Below are 17349 nucleotides of genomic sequence, written 5' to 3'. Positions count from 1 at the left end.
CTTAGATTTCATTTCATCAATTTTTTTTTTAAATACTTCAATTAATTAAAGCATTTATCTTTTAAATCCCATTTTTTGTCTCCCACGCCAACAGAATGCGTTGATTTGTTCTTCGTAAAGTGAGATCGTTTACTAACGGAATGGCAATAGGAAGAATATATAAAGCCCTCGTTCGCAGTATCCTAGAATATAGCTCCCTTAGTTGGCCCCCCTCTCAACAAAACAATATGGTAGAAATAGAAAAGTACAAAGGAGGTTTATGTTTTATGAGAGAAAATACGTACTATCCATTCCTATATCCATCCTAGTTCTTGACAGGAATGCTCGATTTCAATACCTCAGAAACACGCCGAAAAATATATAACTAATCACTGGAACTATACTTAATCCACTTATAACTATACACAATCCAAATCTTCAAATAATCCTACATGATAATTCTCTCACACAAAACGACGTTAATCACTTTCGACAAACATGCTCATTTCTGAAAACAGCTGATAAAATTACATATCTCGGAATAATCATTGATAAAAACCTAAAATGGAAAGATCACATCTGCCGTACAGTAAAAAAAATCAGGGAATTAATATATATATTTTTATGAATCAGAAATATTATGCATTAGTACAGTCTGTTCTTCAATATTACATTATCAGTTGGGAAGCAAGTTACAAAACTAGCCTGACCCTCAAAGAAATTGATCAAAAAATCACAACACGACTTCCCCACTGAACGCGTATTCAAAGAATTTAAAGTTCCTACATTTGAAATTTTATTTATAAGAAATTCAATTATTCAAATTATAAAAGAAAAAGATTACTCATTCATAACTGAAAATCGAACCAGACTTAAACATATATTTGCATTCCCTAAACTACACACTTCTTTTGCCCAGCACCATTATACCCACCAAGGAAAACATTTCTTTAATAAATTACCAGAAGAAATCAGAAGCATTAATGATAAAAAAAATATTTAAATATTGAATTTTTAATAGTATTTTAATAATATGATTATGAACAAAAAACCGTTTCCCCTAGTTTCACTTAAAATCTCACAAATTATACTACAATACTCTATTTATCCTCCATATTATATGTTTCTTCTTTCCAAATAATAAATGTGTTTGAATTTTAATTTTTTAATTATTTTTTACTTTGTAACCATAAACTTAATGTAACATAAATCTTTAATTTAAAATATATTAATTATTTCACCAAATAATGCATTATATTACCATACCATTATTGTTTTGCAAACCTACACTCTTCTTCCATCCACAAGCAAATACTTTTAATGGAAGAGTAGTATAAATAGAAAACAGAAGCTATGTAAAACCTCAATTTTTAATATTATGTTCAAAAGTTTTTATAAAAAAAAAATATATAAATATAAATATATATATATATATATATATATATATATATATATATATATATATATATGTGGGAAGCATAGAATGAGGACAGTTTTTCGAGCGCGCCCATACTTCGGGGACATTTGTATAGTTTGGGGACAGGCCCAAAGTATCTGTCCCCAAACTAACACTTTGCATTATATACGCAACGCATAGATTGAAGCCAATTTTAAAATTATGCAGAAGGCATGCTTTGAGCCATACATTACTAAAATATCCATAGATGCCACTATCGTATCGTTCTCAGATTTTTGAAATTTTCTATTGTGAATTTTCGAATTAGCAAAGGCTCGGTACCTATTTACCTAATTTATGTTTGTATTCTTTCTCGCTTGCTTTTGTCGGAGAATGTCGCATTTTTAAACCCGGTGTCCGCAAATATTTTTTTTATTTAATTGTTGGTATTATTTTTTCTCAATAGATAATAATATAATTAACATGCTTATAATATATGCTCGTACATAATATTATGATGGTGTATTAAAAACTGATTTTAAAATAATCTAATACAAATAATTACACATATTACGTTTGTGCAAACATTAAAAAAATACTTCAATATTTTTAATCATATTACAGATACATGTATTTTCAAAATAAATTTATTTTCATACTTTGACAATGTGGGCTTCACCACCCGTACTGAAATTTATACTTTTTATTTTTATGTTTTTTTTTCTAGTTACCTATTCAAAAGTATAAATGTACGTAAAATAATAATGAGAGGTACATACTTCCTACTCTCATGTTACGTGAATAATGCAATAATAATATAACTATAAAAAAAGAATTCAGAAATCGCGGGTTCAAATTACGCCGTGCAATTTGCATAATTTCACAATATTTGTTTGTTTAAATAATACGTTAGTACCTATATGGTATATTTGTGGCAAGTTCAAGAATGGTAGATAGGTACTGTCAGTATCGCCATGTTACGTGAAAAATGCAATATTTGAAATAACTACAAAATAGTTGTTAATTTTTTCGCCGTTGAGATTGAGATTACGATCCTTGACTACGAATTTGGAGGTCGCGGGTTCAAATTAGGGCGTGCGCAAGTAAATTTTATTTGATAAATTTCTATAATTTCACAATATTTATTAGTTTTAAATAATTCGTTCGTACCTATATGGTATATTTGCGGCAAGTTCAAGAATGGTAGATAGGTACTTTCAGTATCGCCATGTTACGTGAATGATGCAATATTTTAAATAACTACAAAATAGTTGTTCATTGTGTCGCCATTGAGATTGAAATTACGATCCTTGACTACGAATTTGGAGGTCGCGGGTTCAAATTAGGGCGTGCGCAAGTAAATTTTATTTGATAAATTTCAATAATTTCACAATATTTGTTAGTTTTAAATAATACGTTAGTACCTTTATGGTATATTTGCGGCAAGTTCAAGAATGGTAGATAGGTACTTTCAGTATCGCCATGTTACGTGAAAAATGCAATATTTTAAATAACTACAAAAAAGTTGTTAATTTTTTCGCCGTTGAGATTGAGATTACGATCCTTGACTACGAATTTGGAGGTCGCGGGTTCAAATTAGGGCGTGCGCAAGTAAATTTTATTTGATAAATTTCTATAATTTCACAATATTTATTTTGTTTAAATAATACGTTGGTACCTAAATGATATTTTTGCGGCAAGTTCAAGAATGGTAGATAGGTACTTTCAGTATCGCCATCTTACGTGAATAATGCAATATTTTAAATAACTACAAAATAGTTGTTCATTGTTTCGCCGTTGAGATTGAGATTACGATCCTTGGCTACGAATTCGGAGGTTGCGGGTTCAAATAACGGCGTGCGCAAGTAAATTTTATCTGATAAATTTGTATAATTTCACAATATTTATTTGTTTAAATAATACGTTAGTACCTTTATGGTATATTTGCGGCAAGTTCAAGAATGGTAGATAGGTACTTTCAGTATCGCCATGTTACGTGAATAATGCAATATTTTAAAAACTAAAAAATAGTTGTTAATAGTATAGTGTTTGAGGTTGAGATTACGCTCCTTGGCTACGCATTTTGAGGTCGCGGATTCGAATTCCGGCGTGCGCAAGTAAATTTGATTTGAGCCTGAATTGTTGATGACTTAATGCGTTCATATGTGTTCATTCCGTGTCATGGGGAAGTATGGGAAAAGGACACGAGGTTTCCATGTCTAATGGTGGGCTCTGGCATTTTAAAATTTGTATGACCATTTTGCAACTAGAGGCGCGCGATTCGTTTCAACAGATGTGTATATTTCATATAGTTTAGAATCAGGGTAAGGAAGGCGAGAGAAGGAGGGGAATATCGGAGTGGGGTAGGGTACGAATTATGGGGAGGGGGGAAAGCGGGGAAAGTGGAAGGGTAACGCGAAAAGGAGTGACGCGGAAGGGGAACGGAGCGGGAACGGGGGTTTATGGGAAAGAACACAAAAGTTTCTATATTTCATGGTGAGATCTAGCGTTTGTATAAGCATTTTACAACAGTGTGTGTATTGCATAATGTTTAGAGGCATACATGGAAGGCGGGAGCGGGGAAGGCGGGGAAAGTGTAAAAGGAATAATTTATATGGCAGTCATTGTACAATAATTTTATTTAAAAAAAAATTGTTAGGTTCCAAATTTTTTTAATTAAAAAATTTTGTTAGGCACAAGCTTAATGTAGATGTGTAAATAATAATGATAGATACCTATTTCTAATAATAATTATGTGACGAGAATATTGTCAAAATGGTGCCGCACAAATTATAAATCCATTTATTATTATAATTATGTCCTCTGCGTGCAAACTATATCTAAATTTTACTAAAAAACAATAGCGTCATTCTCAACCGACCTTCCAGATTAGTATGGTCCTGTATATTATCTGCCTGTATAGAATGTAAATAAATACATAATAATTGTACATTTTAACGCAATATCACGTTCGTTGGTCAAATGAATTGTACATACATATTGTCTTGTATTAGTGATCGATGAACCGGTGGATGCAATCTGCTAGCCATAAGTTGCTATAATGGTTTGCTTAATCTGTAGGTAAGATAGATTATAGAAATACATTAGTGATATATTAAATAACATATTATAAATTTGTACAGAGCCCTTTAGGTGATTATGATTTTTCACAAAAACGGCGCTATACAAACCATCATTAGTATTATTATTATCCAACAGTTTTTTTACGCCAATACCGCACAAGATGACGCCTCCCTGGTCTAGAGGTATCGCTTTTGACTAGATATCCGGAGGTCGCGGGTTCAAATCCCGGTGTGCGCAAGTAAATTTTATTTCACTAATTTGTGTTATTTCACAAATCATTGATTTAAAATATTATTTAGTATATTTGCGGCACGTTCCAGACTTGAAGATACTCTCAGTATAGCCCTGGTGAAAGACCACCATTCAGAATAGAATCGTTGCTTGAAATGGCTTTAGCCGTGTTTAGTGACCAAATCTGAATAGCCAGGTACTTTCCCACCTCCCTCTTCCACATCGCCTTCCTCTTCCCACCACCTACAGCCTCACAACATACCCCATTTTTTTCAGAAAAATAATATCTTCCGCACATTTTTAATTGTATTCATAGTTTGTGAAACTTTCCAAATGGATTATTAAATAAATCCAACATGAACTTGACCTCTTTAAAATCGAAAAACTTTTAATTTCATTAATTTTGTGTAAATAAATTGATTACATTTTTCAGAAAACTTATTGTTCATAGATATAATAATAATAATATTTGGCTAATTTATATAGCGCCGTTTTCGTGAGAAATCACCTCAAGGGCGCTGTTCAAATATATTTCTTAAATAGTTAATACTAGAACTACCGACTTATCTCTAAGACTTATATCTAGTGACTTACGACTAAGGCCTATAACTACTATCTTAATGATATATATACGACTATGTAATACGGCTATGTAACTAGGTACCTAGGTAACTGGGCTAAATATTGGTAGGTTACAAGATGAATTTTAATTTAATTGAAAAACTTCATAGGTAGGTGGTTAATAAGAAGTGTAAAAATTAATTCATAACAAAGTCTCAAACGATTTGCTATGAATTCACTCCGCGAACACGTGAACATGTTAACACGTGTTACTGACGTGCTCCTGCCACCGCGCAGAAAAGAGACAGCTACCCAACAGTTTGTTCCATAATTTGATTGAACCCTTTCCACATATTCTCGACCGGATATATTCCAGACAGCTATCGGATTACATCGATATTGCTTTTAGGAAAGGGTTGTCACAACCAATGATAATTAAAATACATTTTTAATATTATTTTTAGTTAGTGGCCATATAAGATTATCGGTATTATCATTCTGTGAACCATCATTTCTATTTGTTGTATTTTAGGGAAATCAACAGGAATAAACCAGTTTTAAAATGAAAAATGTTATCCTTATCAAAATCGTAATAATTACTAGTGTTTAATTTTTTATCAAATCTTGTATTATAAAATTCTAAACAATGGCCGAGACTCGCCAGAGCTTACAAATTTAATAAAAATTCCAATTCCATCAAGATCAACCCGACAATCCAATTTATTCCATTTGCCCACATGTAGAACAAACATTAGAAAAAAAATCCCAATTCCCGGAATATGTACGCATTATAACAAAAACATTCACAGCATAGACATTTAAAAAAAATCTTCAGAAATGTCGAATAGAAGAAACGCGTACGATAAATTAATACGAAAGTATGAAATGTATCGGGAGCATCTTATATCCTTATCATATATTCCTCTCCTTTTTCTCTAACCAAACATTAATTTTAAGATATAATAAAACTCCATCTCCAAACCAATATTAGCATTAGAAACTTTTTTGGCTTGACTGCAATTCACTTGTGTGAATACACAAGTGGATTGCAGTCGTATTGTAGGTATTTATCTCTGTATTATATATTATGTAAACTGTAAGCTGTTTGTTTCTTACAAATAAATACATATCAATTAGTTAATTACTTATCTAACTTATTTAAATATCGAATAAAATAGTTAATATTTATTCAGTTGTTAGATTTGAAGAGGTTTTAATTAAGACGTTTACACAGTAATTAACTAGGTTTGAACAGTCAGGATTCGATTGTATTCTCTTTACACTCTTTTCTCCATTAATCCGTGCAATATGCCTAATCCATATAAAGCGTCCACTTCTTTATCGTGTTCATTATAATAACTTTAGTCTTGCTTGGTGACCAGATATAAATACCTAGTCAGGAACCTTTACCGCTCCATTCCCTTCTCCTCGTACCTACAGTACCTAGTACAAGTAAATGTTCGTTTCGGGACACCGACTGGATTCTGATTTGGTAAGTACCTAGATAAACAAAATACACCAGAGATTTTTCCGAAAGGCGAAATAGCGAACCTAATTGTATTGTAAGAACTGTGGTAGGTATGCGGTCTATCTTCTATGATCTTACGAATTCGAATCAATTTACAGAATGCAGCATAATTATATTCCTACCTACTTTTTACATATCTTTTCATAAATTATCATAAAGTCCAAGTAAGTAGCGACCTAGGTAGGTACCTGCCTACCGAAGTCTAAAACATCAAGATTTGATTTAACTATCGATATCAAGCAAGAAACTAACTTGTTTGTTTTGTGTATCCCTTGCCGGAAACCCTTTAGGTCTTGTGGCGTGATACATTTTAGCTCTCACTGGTTAGTGGTGTTATGTCACACTATCGCGTAGGGATATATAATAGTGCTATTCTATGGGAGTTCGATTTATATGCACCACTTAAAAATTTTCAACACTCCTGATGGAGAAAATTAATAATGTTTGTGGTAAGGTTTGGTCGAGGGGTAAGGCTCTCAACTAGCAATTCGGAGTTGCGAGTAAATTTTATTCAATTAATTTGTCATATTTCACAATCAATTCATTTGTCTTATTTCATAATCAATTCATTTAAATAATCTGTTGTGCACTTGCGGCGCATCGCATTAGTGAAAGAGGCATTCTGAGTAAAACCACCGCTCACAATTGAAAAGTTGCTTTAAATAGTTTTAGCTATATTTAGTAACAAGATCTGAATAGCCAGTTATTTTTTTTAAGTTTTCTTAAGAAACTGTTTTTTACCTTCCGTACAAATTAAATTGGTGTGGCATGGAGTTATCAAAATATTGATCGATGAAAAACATGAAAAAAAAAAAAATTTCTTCCTAGTTATAATATAATAAAGCTTTGTATTGGGTTTTGGACATTTTGAAGTCTGTTTCTACATTAAAAAATATATTATGTTGCCCTACGAAAAGTTGCGGTTTCGGAATTCGGTTTTGTTATCGAAATATACGAACATTCTTATCATATCTCACTGCAAATTTTTTATATATTTTTTTTAATTGTAACATTTCGATATTTATGATATTGTGATATTTCTACGAACCATAAAAAGTGTTTTAAGGGGCGCCCACATACTTGTCTCGGCTTGGCAAGCGTCCGCAAGCTCCAACATGTTTGGCTTGGCTTGAATAGGCTTGCGATAGCTTGCCGCCGATCAGGCCGGGGTCCGGTTGGTATTCTGTCCACAAGGCCCGGCAAGCGTTGGTAACTTGCGCCTTGTATATGGCAATTAACCCTGAGAAGAGTACAACTCCGAGCTGTTTATAGTAAATATCGAAAAAATGAATAACTGGACAAACGATAATCATTTTTTTTAAATTATATCAAGCAGGGTCCTATGTATGGATTTATTAATTTAAAAACATATTTAATTAATTCAAGTAAATTAGTTAATTTTTATATGAAAAGGAACAAGTCACAGAAAAATAAATAAAGTAACGGTTGAAACTGGGTCTCTCGTATATCCGGGACGAATGCATTATACCACTCTTTTTGTGTGTGAATACCGCACAAGAGTCTCAACAGCTCCAAGCCATCTGGAGCCAGTGAGACTATGGCATCCCCAATTGGGGTATGTTGTGATGCTGGAGGTAGTGGAGGAGGGGAAGATAAGTAAATGGGGAAGAGGAAGGTAGGGAAGTACCTAGCTATTTAGATCTGATCACTAAACACGGCTACAGCCATTTCAAGCAACTTTTCTGCTAGCGAGAGCACTTATTTTTAAGTTGTTTCTGACGATTTCAAATTTCAAAATTAACAATATTATCTTCAACTATTTTTTCCCATAGTTTTGGCAGCAATCTTTTTACATTATTTTCAAATTTCTTCTCAAATTATCAATAAAATTAATTTGTCTTTTTTTTGGGCAATTTCTTCGTTTAGCTTTTAAATAGAAATAGGAAAAATGACAGCTGTCACAGCTGATGTAGTTGCCTCAACGTCCGCCAAGAGCGTAGATGCCGACGTTTGGCTTGCCTACGCTTACCTAGGCTTGCGTTGCCACAAGTGTCAAGTGGCAAGTGTCTGGGCGTAGCATAGGGCGTTTGACGGCCGGCATAGTCCAGTGGTAACGCATTGGACTGCCATTCCGAAGGTCGCGGGTTCGAACCCGGCGTGCGCAAATAAATTTTATTTGATTAATTTGTGTTATTTCACAATTAATTAATTAAAATAATATACAGGGTGTATCGGCACTAACCCGACAAACTTTAACCAGCTATTCCTTAGCACATTTGGAGTAAAAAATGTTATGTACACTTTGCTGTCCGGTAACATTTTTTTTCTTTTAAAAACAAAAAATAAATAAAATTTCCACACTCCGCTACTGCCCACAGTATAGGGGTAAAATAATTGGCAACGCCGCGCTACTGTCATCTCTTTCACACATATTCTGTCTCAAGTCCCGTGTGGTTCCCGCCACCCCGTCTCGTATCAGTGGTCAGTGCTGTTTTGGGAGTTCGCATGTCATCAAGTTTCTAGTTTCGTTTTTGTTTTGTTATCTAAGTTTTTACTGTTGAAATATGCCCCTCAATTATCCACCTGCCGAGCAAGCAGATATTGTTTTTGTTTATGGATTTTGCAATGGAAATTCACGAGCAGCCGTAAGGGAGTATCGCATGAGGTTTCCTGGAAGACGCGTCCCACACCATGCTACCTTTGTCCAGGTTTGTACCCTATCAATTGTTTATTGAAACTATTTACATTCATTGATAATGCCAAAAAGCGCTTTTGAAATTTAAACTGGGAACATTAAAAACATAACAAGGGGCCACCAACTTTAAAAATGTAAATTGTACTTTAGGTGATTTGTGTTCAGTGGTCACTAAACGGCGTTTTAAAAAGTTAATTAATTTTAATCTCTAATAAATGCATCATTCACTGCAATTGAATTCACTCCCTTTCTCACCATGGGATTATTTAAATTACTTGAATTCAATTTCACCCCTGTGAATCCAAGATATCAACCGTACCTAGTTAAGAAAATTATAATTTAAAACACTTTGTTATACATTTTACTATAAAAAAATGAAATAAATGAAGAGAAAACGTAAGTTTTCTGATATGTGCCTAAAATAAGTGTTCTTTAAAAATAAAATGAGTGAAAAAGCCCGCGATTGTTTATTTGACATTATTACTGAGCTGAATAATAAAAGCAGTTGTTATTTGTTGTTTTGTTTCAGATGTATCAACAATTGCGTGACTGTGGCATCGGACGGATTGAAGGCGCCGGCGGAGGACACAACATCGTTCCTGTGGCAGTTGAGGAGAGAATCCTGAACTTAATTACCGAAGACCCCACGCTGTCCGTGCGTCGGGTCGCTCTGATGATAGGACACAGGGAACACATGGCGGTATGGAGAGTTCTGAAGAAGCACGGGCTCAAACCTTTTCACTATAGGCGCTGCCAAGGCCTCATGGAGAATGACCACTTTTCCAGAGTCGTGTACTGCAGAAGAATGCTGCATAATGTCATAAGAGATGCAGACTTCATGAAAAACATATTGTTTACCGACGAAGCACAGTTCACTAAAACAGGAGTGCTAAATGTGCACAACTTGCACCATTGGGCTGAACAAAACCCCAAGCTTGTTCGGGAGTCGTCGAGCCAGGACAGATTTTCCATCAACATGTGGGCAGGAATCCTGGGAAATCAAATACTCGGTCCAATCGAGTTGCCTCCCAGACTAAATGGACCGATGTATTTGGAGTTCTTACAAGTGCAACTGGGCGAGATTCTGGAAGATGTGAACCTCGAATTACTACGGAGAATGTGGTTCCAGCACGATGGAGCCCCACCACACTATTCGATTGCCGTGCGGAACTACTTGGATGTCGAGTTTCCTGGTCGTTGGATAGGCCGTGGAAGTCCGGCCATTGCTTGGCCACCAAGATCACCCGACCTGACCCCCCTGGATTACTACCTGTGGGGGGCTCTCAAGGAAAAAGTGTATGCTAAGCCAATAGCCTCAAGAGAGCAACTGCTCGAACGAGTGATGGAAGCCGCTGCAGAAATTAAAGCAAATCCTGCAAACTTAAATAATCAAAATATAACAAGACTACACGCTTGCATCGAAAATAATGGTAGTCACTTCGAACAAATGCTCCAATAAAAAAATTAACATAAACTACATGTCCGCATTTTCATTTATTATTTATTGGTAAAATTCTCACAATGTCATTCATTTACACATCAATATTACCTACATATCAATATTTAATAAAATCTGTAGAAGAGTATGCCCGTCGGCATTCAACAAGTTTTTCGACAAGTGTGTCGAAAAGCGTCTTCTCTCTTTCCTACACACTAAATATTAATGGTTAAAAATGAGACGACTGATGCTTGTAAGCGCGCCAATACGTAAAAACAACGAAACTCGAATAAGAATTGCCAGGTGGGTTTTTTAATCGCTTTAATCTGACTTTAAACAATAATTAAACACGTAAAAATTATTTAATATAATATTACAGTACAGTACTTTGAACCTTCGCAATAAATTTATTTGATTTTAAGTTTAGTTTGTAGAACTCCATTTCAATTTAGAGATTTTTTTTATTTTAACAGTCTTATTAAAAAATTTATAAAAACAGTGTGTTTATAAACAAGTTCTGCTAGTTGTAATTATTATTACGCGTGACAGCTGTTTCACCTTCTGACGGCATTATCAAACTTTGGTAAAGCCACTTACAGACGACGTAAGTGATAACTTTCTTTTTTTATTATTCTGGCTTTATTGATTTCCGAGTAAATTGTCGTAAATTATTATTTGCTAATCCCAATATTATTTGCTAATGCTAATAATTAAGTGAAATTTTAAACAATGCAATAATAGGATTATTGCATTGTTAATTTCACTTAATGTCGTTGGTATTTCCAACTGATGACTCAGGGGTTTATTTCCCTGAATAATTAAGTATTTTGGGGTCTAATTATTATGCATTTCATTACATCCGATAATTTAAACAATTTTTATGTTGAATTGGGGTAAGTTTTATGGCTAAGGGAAGGAGTGGAAGGTGAGGAAGTACCTGGATATTCAGATCTGGTCACCAAATACGGCTAGTCATTTCAAGCAACGTTTAAATTCTAAACCTGGATATTCAGATCTGGTCACCAAATACGGCTAGTCATTTCAAGTAACGTTTAAATTCTAAACCTGGATATTCAGATCTGGTCACCAAATACGGCTAGTCATTTCAAGCAACGTTTAAATTCTGAACCTGGATATTCAGATCTGGTCACCAAATACGGCTAGTCATTTCAAGCAACGTTTAAATTCTAAACCTGGATATTCAGATCTGGTCACCAAATACGGCTAGTCATTTCAAGCAACGTTTAAATTCTGAACCTGGATATTCAGATCTGGTCACCAAATACGGCTAGTCATTTCAAGCAACGTTTAAATTCTAAACCTGGATATTCAGATCTGGTCACCAAATACGGCTAGTCATTTCAAGCAACGTTTAAATTCTGAACCTGGATATTCAGATCTGGTCACCAAATACGGCTAGTCATTTCAAGCAACGTTTAAATTCTGAATTAATTAATCAATTACGAAAAAGCGTGGGGTTAAGAATATTTTTTTTAAATTATAGTTGTAATTTATTGTCGATTTTTTAAAAAAATTGCGATATTTTAAATAAAATTTAATAATTATTGTTTAAATAAATTAGCAATCTGGCAGCATTCATTTGCAGGTGGTCAATCCAATGCAGTCATGACGTTTGTGTGAGTGCTTTCCTTTGTCTCAGTGTGTTGCGCAGCAGTTTTATATGAACCGTTTTTTGATTCATCGGGATTGTTTTTAAAACTATACATTCTTTGTACCTTCAAATTAGTGGAAATAAACTTAAGTGTGTCAAGCTGCTCGTTATATTCCGGTAATTCTGGAAGGCTTTTAACATAAGCAATAATATTCATAAATCACATTCCGCGAAGTTGTAAATAACTAAATTTATTAAAAAATATACGTTGTAGGATAGCCTAGCAAGTAACATTTTGACAGAGCACTTACGGTGATTTAAAAAACAACGGCGCTGTTCAAATAATCCAATTATTATTATTGATAAGTACCTAAGTGAGGAAAATTGTTTTTAAAAGTGCTCAGAATTATTGGACTTCGATTATAAATTCAGGAAATCTACTAATTAGTTTCTTAGTTTCAAAATTAGACTATTTAATACGTGAAACGCGTAAGAGGTGAAACCAAAGCATTCCAGAGGTGAAACAATTTAGATACAAAAATAAAACTGATGTGTACAATACAAGAAGACAATCAGTGATTCGCATACGAAAAATGTGAATAATCATTATTGTTAAATAAAATATTTCTTTTCTGGTACTGGATTATGTAATACGGGCTTCGTTCGCAGCAACACGCGAGAGTTGCGATGTTGCTTTCAAATTTTGACAAAGGATAAAACAGTGGTGACATGTGGTGAAAATATGTTTAATTAATTTTTTATTAAAAAAAAACGTTACCGGACAGCAAAGTGCACATAACATTTTTTACTCCAAATGTGCTAAGGAATAGCTGGTTAAAGTTTGTCGGGTTAGTGCCGATACACCCTGTATAGTATATTTGCGGCACGTTCCAGAGTGGAAGATACTACCAGTATCGCCCTGGTGTAAGACCACCATTCAGAATTGAAACGTTGCTCCAAATGGCTTTAGCCGTGTTTAGTGACTAGATCTGAATAGCCAGGTACTTCCCCACCTTCCTCTTTCCCTTCCCCATTTACCTTCAACCTCACAACATCCCCCAATTGGGGATGCCATAGTCTCACTGGCTCCAGACGGGGGCAGTTGGGACTCTTGTGAGGTATTCACTATAAAAAAAAAGCATTCACTTTTCGTCGGGACAGTTTTTTTTCGAGCTTGTTGCCGTGAATTCAAGGTAAAATACTTTATTATTTGAGGTGATTTTTAAATTACTAAGAAAGCGGTGTAAGTGGTGTAAACAAAGTGATTTGTTTTTATTTAATTTGTTATTATTATTAGAAGTGAGTGCATATAATAAAGGCTTCGCATTTATCGTTCTCGATGGTAGTCAACGCGCATGGACTTGGCACGCGTGAATCGAATGTTACCTACAGGCTGTTTCAAAGTTCGTTCGTCGCTCAACAATATTAAAATATTTAGGTACTCCTATTTCGGATTTTCTTCGCTCAGCAATATTAAAATATTTAGGTACTACTATTTCGGATTTTCTTCGATCAACAATATTAAAATATTTAGGTACTACTATTTCGGATTTTCGTCGCTCAACAATATTAAAATATTTATGTACTACTATTTCGGATTTCTTTCGGAAACTGCTTCCTTGAACCCATTATTAGAACCATTTAGCGCCCATCTTTCACAAAAACGGCGCTCTACAAATTATCCAATTATTATTATTATTTGTATTTGCCTGTGATTAATGAGGATCGTTAATTAAGCTAGTGTGTGTCGGAGTAATCGATAAATACTGAAAGCATGCCTTCCGTTCGATGTTTCCTGCTTTAATTAAGACAGTTACTATTGGCAAACTGCGTTAATTGTATCATTTTGTGGAACAATAAAAGAAATCAGTTTTAATCGAATACTAAATGTTGTTTTATTAATTTAAAACCAGGAATATTTCTGTGTCATTTATGAAAATGAGATGTAGTATATATGCAGTTCTACTATAAAAGGTAAAAAAAGTGTTTTTATTTTATTTAATGGTGTTACTAAGGTTAGGTAAAGAGATGCAACTCGGTAAAAAAAACTTAAGTATTTAGAAAATAAAATTGGTATAAATAGGTATTCATCAAAATTAAAAAGTAATTATGGGAATAGAGGTAAAATCTTTTTTGTTATTTGTTTTTGGGGTGTTATGCCGTTTTGAGCTAACTCATTCTTTAGCCAACGTTTCGGACAGCATTGCAGTGTCCATTATCAGGGCAGAACCAAGAATCAAGGGCAATAATTAACACATCTGCCCTGATGATGGACACTGCAATGCTGTCCGAAACGTTTGCTAAAGAAGGAGTTAGCGCAACACGGCATAACACCCCAAAAGCAAATAACAAAAATACTTTTGGCCGTGAAAATCTTAAATCATATTTGAGGTATAATCTGATTACTATAACATGACGGCCACTTTTGTCTAAATATTGACGTAAATAAACTAACGTGAAGTTGACAACACGCCGAAAATGTTAAATGCTAATGAGTATTGCCACGCTAAAAAAATCGTCACCAATATAATTCGTCAAATCTTCTTGTAAAAAATTTACAATCCGGCAGGATCAGTCCCCTCCCCAGAATAGCTAGTACGATGTTGAAGCGTCGTTTTAGGGAATATTTATGAGTAGGGCCGTAGATATATTTATTTTCAAATGTATTGACTTAATATTTAATATACGTAATAAGTATGCAAGGACATTTTAAGAAATAAAGGAAGTGAGAAATTAACTTTATATCTCCTAATGGAGAATAGGGAATTCTCGTGCATTTTGTAAATAATTTATTTCAATAAAGATAATTATTTTATTATGCGCCTCTTTTTTTTCTTTTTTTTTTAAATGCATTTTCAATTTTTTGTAGTTGTTTTAAAAATTGCGTGCTATTTCGGCTCTGAAAACGGTCATGCGCCATCTTGACCGCTACGTCACAAGTGCTACGTCACACCTTTGCCGCCGCTGCCGCCATCGGTTTGCAGGATCTACTCGGGCCGGTCAACAGTGACGTCATCGTTCGCCCTTGAACGCTTGATCAATCACCGGGCGTTTTTAGCTGCATTGAAATATTTCGTTCGCGCCTGTTTTTAAAGTCATTATAACTTTAATAAATGATTTTTGAAAATTATAAAAACTATGTATTCTTGTGTCTGAAGTGTTTCTACATATGAATAATTTATAATAAGTGATTTTTTGGTGTGAAGAGAATTCCCTATTGTGATAAAAAATATTCATCTAAATGTTACAGATTTAAAATTTAATGTGTTTTTGTTGCTGTAGGTAAATGCTTATTTTTTTTTCTGAATGTTTAGTCGAATTACACATTTTTTGTCGAAATCATAAAAATATATATTTTCAATTCATAAACGTTTCCACTCCTTTAGTAAATCCTTTTTTGGTTTGCGAAGGATTACCACGCACAAGTTTCATCATGAAAAAGATTTACGGCAAAAAAATTACTTTGTGAACTCCATATATTATACTTTGCATCAAATATGCACTCACTCATTCAAGGCTTCGGCCAATAGTGTTATACGAAAAAACTCACACAATCACAGACCAAGTTTTACTCCCCACACGATGCAATCTCTGAGAACAGGAATTGCGTAGAAAATTAGTGCGAGAAGCAACTACATTAAATGGAGCATGGGGTCAAGTATTGTATTTATTGGGTACGTACTAGGTCAGGGCTGCCTGACCAGATCTGAATAGCCAGGTACTTTCCTCTTCCCCATATCCTTCCCCTCCCCACTACCTTCAGCCGCAGAACATAACCCAATTGTGGACGCCATAGCCTCACTGGCTCCAGATGGCTGGATGTTGAGACTCTTGTGCGGCATTCAAATATCAACTGAAAACAATACAAATAACTCCTCGATTAATATATTTGTTATGTGAATACATCACAAGAGTCCCGAGTGCTCCCAACCGCCTGGAGCCAGTGAGACTATGGCATCCCAAATAATTGGGGTATGTTTTTATATACATATATGTGACACCTCACAAGAGCGTCCCTGCCTGTGCAGTGTACCGACAGGGGAACTATGTCACCACCCGGTTGGGCGGCGTTGTGAGGCGGATTAAGGTAGGGGCTGTAGGAAGGGATTTATTAATGCGGGCCTTGAAGAGGCTCGGATTATAGGAGGGAGGAAAAACAGATGCCGGTAGCTCGAAATTGCTCGTTGATAAGCTAAAAGTATTGGAGAGAGGAAGGAGATGTGGAAGAGAAAGGTGGGGAAGTACCTGGTCACCAAACACGGCTAAAGCCATTTCAATCAAATTTTCAATTCTGAATGATGGTATTACACCAGGGCAATACTGAGAGTACCCTCCAATCTGGAACGTATCGCAAATATACCTTACATTATTTTTAAAGATAAATTGTGAAATAATACAATGTCATATCTGCTTTGTTTCTATTATCTATGGGTAAAACCATGTAGGTGCCTACCTAACACAAAAGTTAAAATGTGTAACGGAATAAGGAAGATAGGCCATTAATCGTTGTTAGTTTGTGTGTAGTGTCGCCAACATCATATAACCTAACAATGCCCTGCATCTACACTCCTACACAGTCACCAAACGTACAACCCGTGCAGTATGGTCTAAGCTCGATGATAGTTGGCAAACTTCCATGCCATATCCGCCTTGTTTCTATTATCTATGGGTAAAACCATCTAGGTACCTACCTAACACATAAGTTAAAATGTGTACCGGAACAGGGAAGATAGGCCATTGATTGTTCTTAGTTTGTGTGTAGTGTCGCCAACATCATATAACCTAACAATGCCCTGCATCTACACTCCTACATAGTCACCAAACGTACAACCCGTGCAGTATGGTCTAAGCTCGATGACAGTTG

This window comes from Hesperophylax consimilis, chromosome 5 (assembly GCF_061612785.1).
Source record: "Hesperophylax consimilis isolate HC1 chromosome 5, BYU_Hcon_1.0, whole genome shotgun sequence".
In the NCBI taxonomy this organism is placed as follows: Eukaryota; Metazoa; Arthropoda; class Insecta; order Trichoptera; family Limnephilidae; genus Hesperophylax; species Hesperophylax consimilis.
The sequence above is the reverse complement of the archived record's forward strand: the minus strand, read 5'-3'. Positions refer to the sequence as shown.